Source organism: Gavialis gangeticus, unplaced genomic scaffold, assembly GCF_001723915.1.
Source record: "Gavialis gangeticus isolate Ggan-Ray unplaced genomic scaffold, GavGan_comp1, whole genome shotgun sequence".
Lineage (NCBI taxonomy): Eukaryota > Metazoa > Chordata > Crocodylia > Gavialidae > Gavialis > Gavialis gangeticus.
In genome coordinates, this window is record NW_017729015.1 from 13,773,573 (window position 1) to 13,788,991 (window position 15,419).

Here is a 15,419-nt window from a genome sequence, read left to right on the forward strand (position 1 = left end):
TTACTATGACTAGGAATAGTTGAAGAGAAAAGACAGACATTGTGGAGATGGCAAAGTTAGCAGAAGAAACATAACATTGTTTAACCATCCATACCTGCCGACTTGGAGTGCTACAACCACGGCTTATCACCAGTGATGTCCCCTCGTTGTCCTCTTCCTCCCACTTCCCTGCATTCACCCCTTGCCTCTAACCTGGTGCATAATCTGCAAGCCCCTTAGGGCAGGGACCCTCTACCTTTGTTTGCACAGCACCTAGCACAGCGCAGTTGGGGCCTTCCCCAGCTAGTGTAAACACAGACAGACTGGCACAGTCCTAGCATCTGGGACTGCGGAGCTCAGGCAAGCTGCGGGGGCACAGGGAAAGCCAAAGAGAACACCACACAATGTACAATCAACGGTAATTTAGTATCAGCAGATGCCACTGTGTCTGCCGCGTGCTTTCATCTGCCGGGAGAGGGGCGGGGGTCCCTGTAGCATCTCTGCAGGAGTGACTGGAGTGTTTACAAAGTGCTTTGAGACCCTTAGTCACTTTATAAGTGCAAGGTGTTACTATCACAAAGCCTCCCATCATGACAAGGGAGATGGGTACGGAAATAGCCCTGCGCAGCATGCCTGAAGAGCAAGCTGCTGCTTTTATGAACCTCTCGCTTGCAATCTGCTTGTTGAAATCTGCTCCAGATTTATAGGGAACACCCAGGATGGCAATAGGGAAGTAATGTAATCACAGGGGAGAGCATGGGGCTGGATTCCCTCATGCCCATGGCTCTGTCCCAGACTCGAGGAGCGATCTGGGATGAGTCGCTCTGTCTCTTTGTGCCTCAGTTTCTCCACCTGTACATGGGATATAACTGACACTCCCTTGCAAAGCTCTTTGAGACGTGTGGATCAAAGTAACTCCCTGTGTGCAGCTGAATGGGGCAAATTCTGCTGTTATGTCGGTGTAAATCAGATGGAACTGCACTAATGTAAGCAATGGCAGGATGCCTCCCAGTATTGCCATGTATTTGAGAACTCTACTGATTTGGAGGCAGCTGAGTCCAGTCCAGGTTTGTCGCCTCGTCTCTGCAAATGAATTCAGCAGCCTGGGAGCCCTTTACCTGCCTGGCACCAGTGCTGGCTTCCTTAGCTGTGCTTTCTCCTTTGCAGAGCAGCAAGTAAATCCTGGACTGGAGCTCAGCCCCTGATTGCAATGCAGGCTTCCCAGTCCCAGCTGCTCAGTGCCCTGATACCCACATCCCAAGGAAGGTCCCCAGCTCCTGGGCATGGCCATGGACCGGGCTGCACCGTGCCCAGCTTGCAGCATGGTACTGACTGAGCGTGGGTGTAGCAGCTGCATGAAGGGCAAGAAACCTACATTTTGGGACTTTGGGAAGCTTCAAGACTGTTAAGTGCTTGTGCTGAATCACCAGTTTTCCCTCTGGAGAGCACTGACTGCTTAGCAGATTGTCTCCTTTCCAGGCAGTGTTTGGAGCACGATGGATGAGGGCTGATCTGGGCATCTTTTGCACAGCTTGGCTCTGGGCTCCATGATGGATCTGGGCATCTTTTGCACAGCTTCTAGGCAGCTAAACAGGCTGTGGGGGTAACCTCAGTTCTACCCTGACCCAGCCGTGCTCACCCTGCCTTGCTCTGTGATTACCCGCGTCTTCCACTGCATTGCCTAGTAGAAATCCAAGATAAAAACAGGCTCCAGGGGCAGGACTGATCCTGCCAGGTTATTTCTCAGGGAGTGAAATGCATTGGGCAGAGCTGATGGATCTCTCTGCCTCCCCCACCCAGGCCAGTCCTTAAGCACATGCTTAATTTTAAATGTGGGAAGCAGCTCCAATGCAGTTAATAGGAACCATCCTGTGCACGTGCTTAAGAGGTTTGCTGGGCTGCACTCTGGGTACGGGTTATTTATTTTCCCCTGATTTCATCAGTTAATTGGCACCAAACTGCATTCCTTACCACCAAAGACTTTGCATCACCCTATGGTTGTTTGGGAACTGGTCTCTTCAGCCCCCTGCTACTGGCCATTCCTATTGCGTGGGTGGCTACCTGGGTCACATGCTATTGTTTCTGTGCTCTAAATGGTGGGCAGCTGTTTCTAAATTGAAGGACAACACACTTCCCAATTGGACGTTGCCATTATTCTTGCTCAATTCCATGAAATGTTTTAGATGGGCAGATATTTTCATACGCAGTCACTGCATGTCCAGATCCTGGCCTGTATCTAGTGTAGCTTCCCCACTGGATCCAACGCTGCTATCCACAAGTGGGCTTCTTGGGAAGTCTTCGTGTTCGTACAACAGCAAGGCACTGCACTTGGGCACCTAATGCCCAAGGACTCATGCCAGTTCTGATGCTCAGTCCATGTGATGCCACCAGCATCTGGCATCCCCTCTCCATGCCTCAGTTTTCCCATCTCTACAATTGTGACAAGACTAATGCAGCTATCACAAATCTAGGGCTGCTACCACATCACTGTTTCATTATAGTGGGTAGGAAGAGCTTCTGAACTTCCATGAAACTATGAGAATATATTCTCCCTTGCTCATAAACAAACCCAAACTCCTGAATTATATAAATCATGGGATTTATCTCATTCTTCTCATCTGAAACGCTCCAAGTCCTTCAAGGGGCATGTACACTACAGAACATATGTACTACTACACCTGCTGTGGAAATGCAACTGTATCTGGGGTGGGATGTAGCAGCTTTTCACTAGCACAAAGCAGTCCCATTACAAAGACAGGCCCCAACCCAAAAACACATCAGTAGGGATTATTCGTGTACTTCAAGATAAGCACGTGTATTGTAGGAGCGAGGCAGAAGGCACAATGCAGTTACCCAATTGGGGCTGGACTCAGAGATCTTCCGAGGTCCCTTTCAGCCCCAAAGTCTATGAAATGAATGACGGCAACCTCCTATTTTTTACACGCACACACACACACACACATGCGTGCACACGCAATCACACGCCACAGTTTTCAATGTCATTTGAAAGAGAATACCCCTGGCAGCACAGTGCCCCCTTGCAACACCGGAGGCAGAGGCTCCGATCTATGTCTGGAGGATAAATGACGGAGGTCTGCGCTTCGCTCTCACCTCCATCGCGTCCCGCAGCTCGCTACAAGATCTGCGGGCGAAGGCTCCCATAGAAAAGCTAAGTAGCCTTATTATTTATAAAGCCAGGAAAACACAAGAAACCCTGCTGCTGTCTTCCCCTCTTCGCCTGCCACTGACAATCACTGAGCTCTGGTGGTAACAAATTAGATCATTACAGCACAATGCTAATAGGATCCTTTTCAATGCAACGCACACCGGATAATCCACAGGAAAGGAAGGAGAAAGCAGGCTCTTTTATTACTAAGCCCAAAGGAAGGATTTGCTGTTCCCCGGCCTCAATTTTACCTCTATCTCTGCTCCTGATCTGCTTATGGCTTCTTCGGAGGATGGGTGCTCCCGGCTGGGTACAGTGGAAGTGCAAAGACACACTGCTCACTCTAGTGAAAGAACCTGGGTGCTCAAACATGCCCAAATATCTAGAAAGCACGTACAGATGCCAGAAGCTCTGACCAGTACCACCCTGTCAAATGTAACATGCTACCGCAAAAGCATCTTCCATCCAGCCTCTGCACCCCTTGGGGTTTGGCTCTCTTTCTCTCGTCTTCAGTTTTGCAGGCAGCGGATTCAGAGTCAATTTACGATTCCCTTTGTCTAGCCCACCACCGCCTTCCTTTTTTGCTCCCTTGGCTTGATTTTGCCAAACACTAATATTCTTAGAGCACATCGCTGCAATGCCTAAATGAAATGACAGCTTCTTGCTCCTCTGCCATGAAGAGAGCTCCAAAACTGTGAGCACGGGAGAAGAGGAGAAACCAGAGAAAGATGAGGGCTTGCAGCCCCTGATCTGGTTGTTTCTTTCTGCTGGGCACCATTCTTACGGTTAAAGAAATTAAAAAAAAAAAAAAAGGATGGAGCATCTGAAGAAGTTCCCCAGTAAATGAGCTCCATTTCCCTGCATGGTCTGGGATCAGTGCTAGGGTTTCAGCATGCAAAATCACTTCGGGACATATGGAATAGCAAGAAATCAAATAAAGGCAATCCAATGAAAGAACGATACGATGATAGCAGCATTTCCCCTGACGATCTCTGGGTTTCGTGTAAACACACACGCACGCACACGCACACACACTTGCATGCACAGACAGATATCTCTCTGTATGCACCGTAGCAGATGCACACCATGCAAAGGCACAATCAGCTGGAAAAAATTAATTCCCTGTTGCATTATTCCGATTCACGCCACCCAGGGCTTGCCTCTGCAAACGCTATGTGAGATCCAGCCCTATCCCTCCACATGCTTTCCCCTCACCTTTAAGGAAAATAAGTAATAGGAACGATGCATCTTACCAACAAGACGGGTCCTTCTGCGTGTGGGTGCCAGAAGACTCAGACCCCCCTCTTGTGCTCCCGAACGCGCACACCCTGCCTTCCCTCTTGCCTGCAACAACAACAACAACAAAACCCAAACCCAAAATAGCTTGCCCAAATCAAGGGATTCAACCCCCAAATCCCATCCCTGGCACCAGGAGAGTGGAGATGACAATCTAGTTAATCTTTAAAGGTTTCAGGAGAGAGACGGGAGCAGGGATGCACACTCTTTGCTTAAGCATCTCCATGGTTACCTCACTGACCCAGTTCTCCTCGCAGCCAAAAGCAGGGGGAGAGAAGAAATTCAGAAGTAAGATGGGAGGCATGCGTGGCATGCTCCCGGCAGGTGTTCCTCAACCCCTTTTTGGCAGGGGCAAATGGACTGGGTCTTGAATATGGGCCGTTACTCCTCCTAGCACCTGTCCCGAGGCTTCTCACCCTCCTGGAGATACAGGGACGCAGTTCAGGTGTTGCAATAGTGCAATACTATACATTTTAAGCCCCCCCCCCAGCCAAAATCCCCAGATTTTGGAGGAACTCATCCCACATCCAGCTGTCACTATGGAAGCCAAGCCGCGTAGAAAAGCAAAATGTCCATCAGGTCCGGAGGAGCCTGATCCTAAGACGAACACCACCACTGGGCACCCATCACTTGGGGCTGGGGCACTCGGTCCAGGAAACAAAGAGATAACTGAGCTAATGGGGGCGGATGCTAGACCTTGAGGACGCGCCCAGCACTTCCTCTAGATCCCCTTCCCTTGTCGTGAACTTGTGCATCTACAAGTCACAGCTGAGATTGGGTGCTAACTGTGCTAGGCGCTGTACATAGCCTCAAGTTTACAATTGCAGCGAGGAAGACGGACACAGGTAATATTATCATCCCTTTTTACCCATGGGATATTGCAAGACAGAGTGACATGGATGCAGTCACACAAAGCATCTGTAGCAGAGCTGGGATCCAAATACCGACCGTCTAACTCTCTAGGTCCCTAGCCTAGCCACTCTTTCCACCTTGGGTGAAATGAATGCCTGGAGCCATCTGGATGAGCTGCCCCTTTAAGGTGCTCAATCTTATCTGTGCCAGGTGTGATTCTTGCACCAGGTGGAGGGACCTAAAGAGGTCACATGATGAGGAAAGCATGTGGCTGAGCTCCAGGCAAGGAGAGAGAAGAGGGGCTGATTTGTGTGTTAGTTAGAAGGTGGTTGTGGTCTTCTCCATCTAGACTGGGGCTAGGTATGCAAGATTAAATCCTGGAAAGATACTGCCTTTTGGCTTATGGGGTGATCAGCCGAATGGTTTAGTTGCCCCATGTGGGAGATCAGATCACCAGTAGGGGTGGATGTAGCTCCCTCCCATGGCATCATCTTATGAGATGGTGCAGCCATCCCAAGCAGAAAAGGATGTCAGCTGAGGAGCCATGGCAATGCAGACTCCAGAAGACTGCAGGGGAAGAGGACAGATGTGAGGGACAACAGCTGTGCCTGTCTACAGTGAGGTGGGAGAGGCTGGGAGGGCCTTGGCGGGATGCTTATTTTAGGGTTATCTGAAGAATTAAGGTGCATCTTTACTGCACCAAAGGCTCCTCACAAGGGCGTTGCAGTGGCTTTGGGGTGGCAGCAGAAAAAGGAAACTGAGGCAGCAGGTGGATTTGATGCCAGAGCTGGTAAGTCCCCACTACAGATGTCCTCTTGCAGCTTCCAAGTGCTTGTAGCTAGAGCTCTGCTTTCACGTTTGCCATCCCTCCCTGCAACCTGGTTCTTGTTGGGTCCCTAGCCCTACTGTCCAGGGAGGCAGCCTTCAAACAATGACGCAGCCTTGGCTTTATCAAGGCAAATAAAACGCCAGACTCCTGTGTTTCAACATCATTCCCCACCCCACATTCCCAAAAAGTTGTCTGGAGGGTCATGTGGCTGCCTGTCACATGTGCAGTAGTAGCCCTCTACTTTTCCCCTTGACTTGGGCTAACATTTGAAGGGCGTCTGGGTACATGTGTGGTGCAAAGTGCTATTAAAAGCCGCACTGGGAGCAGTGGCCCCAAGAAGCTCTCCCCAGTAGGCTGAGTCTCCTGGAGGAAAAGGAAGAAGAAGACTCCTTGTAGTCTTTAAAGGATGGTCCCCTATCTAGGATGGGGAGGGGGATGGAAAGCACGGTCTTCCTCTCTTGATTAGCACAGCTGCATAGAAAGCAGCTGGGTCATCTTTTGCCCAGCCATCTTGGTAAGCAAATAGGAATTTCTTGCGAGGTGATGCTCTACTACTGGCATATCATCCCTGCCCTCCTGGGAGGCACCTGGGCAACAGGAGAGCAGAGGATACTGGCAGAAAGTCTCAGCTTCAAGGAGCAGGGTCCTTTTCTTGTTGTCTGTCTCCAAAAGGCAGCATTGCTAGCCACGAGGGCACCACAGCTTGCGCTCTGAAGAGTTAGTTTGGGTAGATGCTCCAGCTGCCCTCCCATTACCCCAAAGGGGGCAGGGATGGGGCCGCCACAAGGTAGAGGACTGCCTAGGGATAGCACGTATGGGAAGTGCGAAGCCCATTGCAGAGCCATCTCCCCGTGGAAAGTGTGAGCCCTCTTGCTAAGAGCCATCTCCCCAGTCCTCACCCAGGAGAAGTACATGGGCCATTCCCGTTCTAGCCACCACACTGGGTTATAGATACTAAAGCAAAAGTGCCCGCTGGGATTTCCCTCTCTGGTCACTTTTGCTCCAGTAGGGTTTTGAGAAACCGCTGACTTGCTCAGCTCCTGGATTTAAGTTTCCTTGGGAGGGGCAACTGCTGGGACTCCTGTAGTATCTGCTTGGATTTGGGAGCCTGTTGATCAAAGCCCGAGGAACTGAATGCAAGAGACTTAGGCCAGAGTCTTGAAACCCAAAGCAGATGTTTCGGCATATTCATGACCCACAGGGAGGGCAGAAGGGTAAATCCAGGGCACTGTTCAAACCCCAGCAGAGTTCAGATCCAGAACACAGGATGCTTCTTATTTCCTCTCAAGTGCTGAGATGTAAGAGCCGCTGCCAGAAGAGCCCTGCCAACTCTTAGTGTGGTGTAACGGGGGGCTTGGAAGGTGAGGAAAAACAGATGTTCTTAAAACTCACGAGCATGCAAGTTTAAGTCTAGTTAGGAAGGGGGGGGAAAAAGTCTGTCCCTGGATTTGCAATTTTAAAATGCACTTGGGTGCTGGCATCTGGTTTCTAATGTTTAAACTGCTCACCCAAGCTGAGCCTACAAAGAACTGTGCAACAAGATGAATAACTGCATGCAGCGGATCAAGAACTTGCAAGCGTAACTACCAAATACACTCGCTCAGTTGCTTGCATAAGTCATGTGCACCTAATGTGCTGCCGTCGGGTCCTTGGGTCTGACTTGGAAGGAAAATATCCTACTTGTGCAAGCTGTAGTGGTTTCTTTATAGCCGAATCTGGACTCCAAAGCTAGGGATGGATGCACCCGGTTGGTACTGTATTAGCATTTGGGACAGAGGCAGGCAATTATTTTGGGCAGAGGGCTGCTTACTGAGTTTTGGCAAGCCATCAAGGGCTGCATAACAGGCAGCCCAGGGCAGATAAATACTAATTTTCTAAATTTTTAGGGGCCCCGAGGGCCGGATAGAATGGCCTGGCGGGCCGCATCCGGCCCCCGGGACGCATTTTTCCCACCCCTGGTTTGGGAGGACCACGGCCTCGTGGCCTTGCGTTCCAAGAAGAGCCTTTTCATCCCAACTGCATCTTGTTTTATTTTAGTGACTTTAAATCTCGGGTCTCCCAAAACTGGCATGTCCTGATCTGCCGGAGAATCAAACGGTTTGACATGGTAACAAGAGCTGATACTTGGATTTGCATGCTGCCGTCTAATTGGGTGGCTTCTCGACCAGGCAGAGCATCACCCAATTGAACAGCACCATGCAAATGTTAGTGTGTATTCCTAACTCCAGGGGATGCAGTGGCGAGGAAATGAGTGAAAAAATGCCGGATTTGGATTATTATTATTTTTTTTTTAGAGCAGAGTCTTTTTGGAACGGGAAGCAAAAGGCAGCTGGAAACACGACAGTTAGGTTGGCACGGAGAGGTGATTTGATGTTAGTCTGCAGTCGGGCAGAAGGCAGAGTAGATTTGCACCTTATAGACTAACTAAATGAGAGGCAGATGTAGCATAAGCTTTCGTGAGCTGGAGCTCACTTCATCAGATGCTGTGGAATGGGGAGGGGGGAGGGTTTTTTGGTAGCAGGAAGTTGCTTCTGCAAACCACATCCAAATTAGACATCCAGCTAGTTTGTGTAACCTCGAGGAGGTGAATGAAATCAGCCAGAGGATAAGGGTAAATGCGTGGTGTGCTTGCTGACCTGCGAGGCCCAGACACAGATGGGACAGCTTTCCCTGGGGCAATTAGTGAAAACCTAATAGGAGTCACTGGATCACTTCAAATTAGGAGTGCAAAGAAAAAGCACACTGCAGGATACGACTTCCAATAGCCAAAGGATGGGTGGACTACCAGAACGATTGCCCTGCAATACTAATGTGAGGGTAACAGAGCGGGACTTGCCTGTGATTTAATGAAACCTTATCGCTCTCGCAAGTCTTGTGATGTTTGGAGTTGTTTTGAGTGCCAGCTCTTGAATTCCTCCTTTGCTTTTACCAAAATAATTTTTCTCCCATCTGCTTGCAGAGATGCTTGCACAGTTGACCTCCTAAAAGCTTCGAGACCCAGCTAAGAACTCTGAAATGTTGTAGTAACCGGCTTATGCGTTTCAAATGAATCATGACTCTTTTGAGAGCCCAAATCATGATTTGGGAACACCTGAGGTTGGCAATACTGTTCTAAGTCTGAACTAGAAATACATAAAGCAACACTTTTTTTTTCCAGTTGATTGCACTAGCCTCATTTTGACCACGACCCATCACTGTCAACATCGCTAACAGCTTTAAGAGGTGCCACAGAGGCCATACTGATCCATATCAACTCATCCCTCTACAGCAGGGGTTTGCAACCTCTTTTCATTGGCAGACCCCTAAAAATATTTGATTGGAGGTAAAGACCCCTTTGGAAATGAACGGCTTCATCTGGGCTCAGAAACTTTATTTCACAGGCGTCTTAAGTGGACCCTTCAGACATAGTCTACAGACCCCCGGGGGTCTGCACACCACACGTTGAAAACCACTGCTGTAGGGGGATCTCCTAGCTGCTACATAGACTTGCACCTTGAATCCTGGAGACTGCCTCTTAGTTGCTTTCCACTTCCCATATTCCTTTTGATCCGTCTCAAATGGCTCTCATGGTTTATTGGATTTGCTTGAGCCACACCCAGACACAGGAATGGGCAAACCAGGTAGCCATCAGGGGCCCAAAAATGGGGGAAAAATATTACAATTGCAAAAAAGAAAGTGTTAATATTGCGCATATTCGGGACTGGCAATGTTATCAACTGAGAACGAACTAGTTAAAGACACCGATACCACAGATGCAATAAAGACTTTTGCAACAAGTCCAATTGTTATTATCATTATCTCTGGCGAAGCGATATTAAAAGTTTGCCCGGGGTTTCCAGGAGTCTAGGTACGGCACTGGCTATATGAAAAGAGTCACTCGGGGCTAGGGAGGTAGCAAACTTTATACAAAAGCAGGTTGCTGAAGAAGCCCAAGAGCACTGTTGGCTACTCTGTCTCCCTACTGCATGCCTCTAGCTGTGTCTATTCAATTATACCTGCTGCCCTCCATGGGTCTGCTTCTATTTGGATCCACTGCTAAGTGGATGAGCACACCCCATTCTGGGTGCCTGGTGTGAAAATAGTTAGTGATGGAGAGCCTCCTGTTTCTGTAGTAAATTGGATGCTTTCTTAATGCTGGAACACGGCTATAATCCAGTTAATGGAGCAAAAGGACACTTTCATTATAGCTGGTAGGTCAAAAATGCTACCACTTGGAAATATTAGGATTCTTGGCCAAGCCACCTCTGTGATACTCCTATTGTAAAGTAGGGCTCGGGTTGGAAATGAGGGTGACTGCACTTCCCAGATCCACACGAAACTTAAACCCTTTTGCAGTGCCCTTGGTGCGCGTGGATTTACCGAAAGGGTCTGTGCATCATGTGGCTGGTGACTGATTAAAACAAGTAATCAAATGATCTGGGAATATTAATTGGTGTTCTCTGCACAGCCTTCCTGAAGACAAATTTCTCTGGAGACCCAAGCAGGGCCTGGGCCATCCACATATCCTTGGGTAAATGGAGTGAGTCAGGTGCTTCACAACACTTCCCTTTCCCAAACCACAGACAGGATTCAAATCGTGCACAGAGCTTGGGGATTGACAGGAAGACAAGCCTCAATGTGTTTCCTTTCAGCTGGTGCTCTGCTCTCCATCCTTGGCTAGCAGCGAGGCAAAGAGAAGTGCTAGGCTTAATGGAAAGTGTGATCTGGATCGATAAGCCATTAGACCCACAGGCTTGTACAGAGGGTCTCCAGTGCACTTTGAGTGGAGACTACTGAAAGTGTGATTATTGATTGCCCTGCACTGGAACTCGTAACTTCTTGTCTCGATGGCTTTGGGGCATATGTTGAGGGGCAGTCACCTGCCTTCTCAGTCATAGGCATGGCAATGTCTTTCTAGTTCCCATTCATAACACATGTGCCCATCTCACCAGGGTCCCTGTTCACTGTTGCAGATGCTGTTCATCTTCAAAAATAGTCACTGCACACTGCTAACCTGTAGGAAAACCCCAGGGTAGGGATGGATGGGCAAGCAGATAAATCTTCCTGAGAAGAACAGGCCCAGGGATGGTGCGTGTCTTGCATTATTTGCTGGTTTAGGAGGCAGTGCTGTGGGATCCAGAAGTGGTTCAAAGCAGCTCTTCTCTTGTCCAGCTCTGGGACCCTGTGTGAGTCGCATTGTTTAGGTTGTCCTTCCTTCCCTTGTCTAGCACCCTTGGGCCGTAGGCTCCATATGCCAGGGACCATAGTTTCATAGTTGGTCGGGTCAGAAGGGACCCAAGCAGATCATCAAGTCCGACCCCCTGCCATGGGCAGGAAAGGATGCTGGGGTCAAACGACCCTGGCAAGGTGTCTATCTAGCCTCCTTTTGAAGACCAATGCTACGTCTGTACCTTGCTTAGCCCAGCGTGGCCCCTAGGTGCCACTGTGATATCAGTAATGGGAGGACAGGATCCCTTGGTACTCCAGCTGACCATCAGTGGCCCACTTAATACCTGAGCCCAGACTCTCCTACCGGGAAGATCTCTGCTGCCTGCCTCCCACTGCAACAGCTCCGAGTTGTCACCACGGGGCTCAGGACAAAGCACTGGTTGCACTTGTAGCCAAGCCGCAGGCACAGCACACCCATCCAAGGCCCCCCAGAAAAGCAATGGGTCTGTGGCTTCCTTTGTTGGCTCAGGGGGTGGGGAGGGAGAAGGATGGCCATCCTTGTACACGAATCTGCAGTCTCTTGCATTCGCAGCCTGGGGCTGGGAGGCAGTGGGACATGAGCAGGAGCAGGCTTAGTATTTGGGGGTGTTCATAAAGGCCTTTCTTGAGGGCCTCCTTTCGGCTCTGCTCCTACATAGTCCCAGGGATCATCTGGGACTGCCCTGAAAATTGCACTCCTCAGTGGAGAAGGGATCAAATGCCTAGGCCTGCATCACCCGCCTGAAAACTTAGTCCCAGCAAATTTAGAGATGAGGAGATGGAAGGAAATTGCCAGAGGTCCGTGACATGGCCAGAAACAGAACCTGAGTGTCCTGGCGCCCATAGGCGCTGGACCATGCTCTCTGCCATACGCTCATTATTTGACCAGAGGCCTAGGAAGCCTAGACAGTTAGTGTCTGAGTAATGGGCTCCACATCTCTCCCCGTGGTGACTGGTTGGGAGAGGGCTGCAGCAGCGTGCAATGTTGCATTGTTGTGCCAAGAGAAACTCTGGAGGCTTCTGGTTGTGTGCGCTTGCGTGAAGGTGCCTCCTTGGCTCTGAGCCACGTTGGCATTTGAATGTCCCTGCCAGATCCAGTGGGTGCACAGAGGAGAAGTTAAATCCCACATGGACCCTATGGTCCCAAGTCTTTGAGCCAATCAAGTCTAGCTCCAATACAGCAAGCAGATAATGGCCAGATATAGGCCTTAGTAGGGGTGGGGCTGAGATGAGATCCTTAATGGATCTCTGAGGATGGGGAGCATTCAATGAGCTAATTACTTTTGAATAAACTTCCTAAGCAGAGGATCTGGGTGGGTCAGACCGTGTTCCCTGTGCGCAGTACAAGCATAAGGACCCAGGAGCAAACTGCAGACACCAGGTCAGCCAGGGGAGTGCAGGCATCGTTCCTGTCTGGTGTCTCTGCATGATGTCATTCTTGTGCTACTTGCTCTGGGTCACTCCAAATGTGATCTGTGCTGAACCGGGCTTGTTTCTGAGGCACCGCAAGAGGCTCGGAGGTGTAAACATCCCCTGGATGGGGCAAGGTTGATGGGCAGTTCTGATCTTCTCTTGTGAAAGGGTCCCCTGACTTGAGGATGAATTGGCTCCATACTGGAGTAACTCAGCCCATTACAGATGCTAAGTTGTACTGAGATGGCCTCTTCCTGACTGGCCTTGCACATGCAGAAAGGAAGTGGACAAACTGGAGAGAGCCCAGCGGAGGGCAACAAAAATGGCTGGGGCACCTGACTGATGAGGAGAGGCTGAGGGACCTGCGCTTGTTTAGTCTGGAGAAGAGACGACCAAGTGGGGATTTAACTCCCTGCAGGGGGGTTGCAAAGAGGATGGAGCTGGGCTGTTCTCAGCGGTGGCAGATGACAGAACAAGGAGCCATGGGCTCAAGTTGCAGCAAGGGAAGTTTAGATATTAGGAAAAACTTTATCACAAGGAGGGTAGTAAAGCACCGGAACAGGTCCCCAGAGAGGTGGTGGACTCTCCATCCTTGGAGGGGTTTAAGACCTGGCTAGACAAAGCCTCAGCTGGGATGAGCTAGTTGGGGCTGGTCCTGCTTTGAGCAGGGGGTTGGACTAGATGTGACGTCCTGACGTCCCTTCCAATCCTCATTTTCTATGATGTTATTCTTTTTCCACTGGTAACCTGGTCCCAGTGTTTGTAATCACAACCACCTAGTCGGAAGGAGACCGAGTGTTTCTACAGCAGCACTTCCACACTGGAGAGTGAGATGCATCCTGCTACCTGGGCTTCTGCTTCTGACTGGCAGAGTGGGATATCACAGGCGGGACCGCTAGTCCCAGTAATGGCTAAGCAATTCAGCAGTGCCCCAGAGACCAGTAGCTACAATGAGTTGGGGAATTTCCATTGTGGCAGACCATCAAATTGAGGGGATAAACAAGAAATCGGAGTTATACGTCTGGGTGCTCTGACCGGGATTCACCCCAAGGCAGACTAAAGAGCCAGCTGGCGGTGTGCTAGCTTTTGCTAGATGGGATCCGAACTGTTTCATAGCCCTTACGCTGCAAGGAGATTCTCTTCTAAGGTAAAGCAGGAAACCTGGAGTGCTAGCTCTGCAATACCTTGTGCTGCCTAATCTGGCCAGGATCTTGACCAGCCATAGCAGTGTCAAAGCCCCCATCAGAATATGTTAGGTCTAACATGCAGCTGCAGTCTGAGTGGATGGCCAAGGTGTGGCATGATGCCCAAAAGGACACAGGGAGGAAATGTTGGCCAAGGACCCCTCTCCCATGAGACGCCAGGTTGGGTTGCTAACACCCATGCATAGTTTGCATGGAAAGGCTCAGTCAAAATGTGTCCCCTAGAGTAAGCTGAAGATCTTATTGTTTCTGGTGCAAAGGAGAGGGGGCAGCTAGGGGAACCTGGGAGCTCTTTATCCCTGCCACCTTGGGACCACATTTCTTAAGCCTGCAGGATCACCCCCCACTAGACCTGATTAAGCCAACAGCTCCCAACAGACCCTTGCACACTGGACAAAAGCATCTGCAGCCATTGCAATGAAAGAGTCAAATGCCGCGGCATGGAGAGCCCAGAACCTGGGAGCAAGGCTGGCAGTGGGGAGGGGGTACTCATCAGTGCCAGAAAGGAAGCTTTTCCTTTGTACCCCACAACCACTGCTTAACCCCCTGCGGGCTCCGAGTTCTGCAATGCAGCGTGCGCCATTCCCAACCGGCTGTGTGTGAATCCTATCAATATTTCATGGAGCGGCTCCCTCCAGGGGAAGGATCACTATCTAGTGCTCAGCCTCTCTGCTGCTCTGACCAGCATTTGCCTTCTTGCACAGAACATCCCATTTTCTCTTCCCATCCTGCAGCCCACCCCCTCCCTCAAGGTTTTCCACCCTGTTTACATGCAGGATGTAGCCCTGCTGTTCAGCTGAATCTCAGATCTACTCAGGGCAAGCTCTATAAAGGCTTCAGGGGCATTAGTCCAAGGTCTTGGCCACCTTTCCCTCTTTGTGACTAGTCTGCTTTCAAAGGATATGGGATTCCTCTTGCCTTCCATTCTAAGCCTGGTGTGGTTTAGTTACTGTGCCCCTCCCCAGAAGCAGCTGCAATCTATGCAGCACACGAGGTGGATGTTCCACGCATGATTTGCATGGTATGAGCTGGCTTTAAGCTCGGGGTGTCAAACTCCTCTGACTTCACAGGCCAGATGTGTGGCATGGGGCTGGTCTGCATACGAGATCAGGCCCGTGGACTGCCTCCCCCTTCTCCCTCCCCCAGCCTACCTGTTTGGGCAGTTGCTACAGCTGCTCTGGGATCCATGTTGGGTGCAGCACAAATCCCAGAGTGGCTAGAACATGCTCCAGATGCAGTGCGGTCCAGCCAGAGCAGAAGCTGTGCTGCATGCGGTGTCTGACCTGGCTGGACTGGGCCATGGGGTGCCCACCCTGGCAGCCCTGGGGGCAGCACTACATGTGGCGTCTGCTCAAGCTACCCCAGGGCCCATGCTGCAGATAGCACCTGCAAGTGCCATATGCAGCACAGGAGCAGCCACTGCATCCAGCTGGACATGGGGCACGTCCCGACAATTCAGGGATCTGCGCTGCGTGTAGCATGAGTCCCAGACGGG

At 50.4% G+C, this 15,419-nt stretch overlaps 1 protein-coding gene across 1 annotated transcript in view; it reads right to left on the reverse strand.

The window, feature by feature from the left end:
• The window catches only part of RIMS3 (regulating synaptic membrane exocytosis 3), a 41,610-nt gene extending 36,876 nt beyond the window's left edge, over nucleotides 1-4,734 (reverse strand). Inside the window, exon 1 of the mRNA XM_019512246.1 lies at nucleotides 4,399-4,734. The gene's annotated coding sequence lies outside the window, so the exon portion shown is untranslated. The remainder of the gene's footprint in view (nucleotides 1-4,398) is intronic.
• Between the last annotated feature and the right edge of the window lie 10,685 nt (nucleotides 4,735-15,419).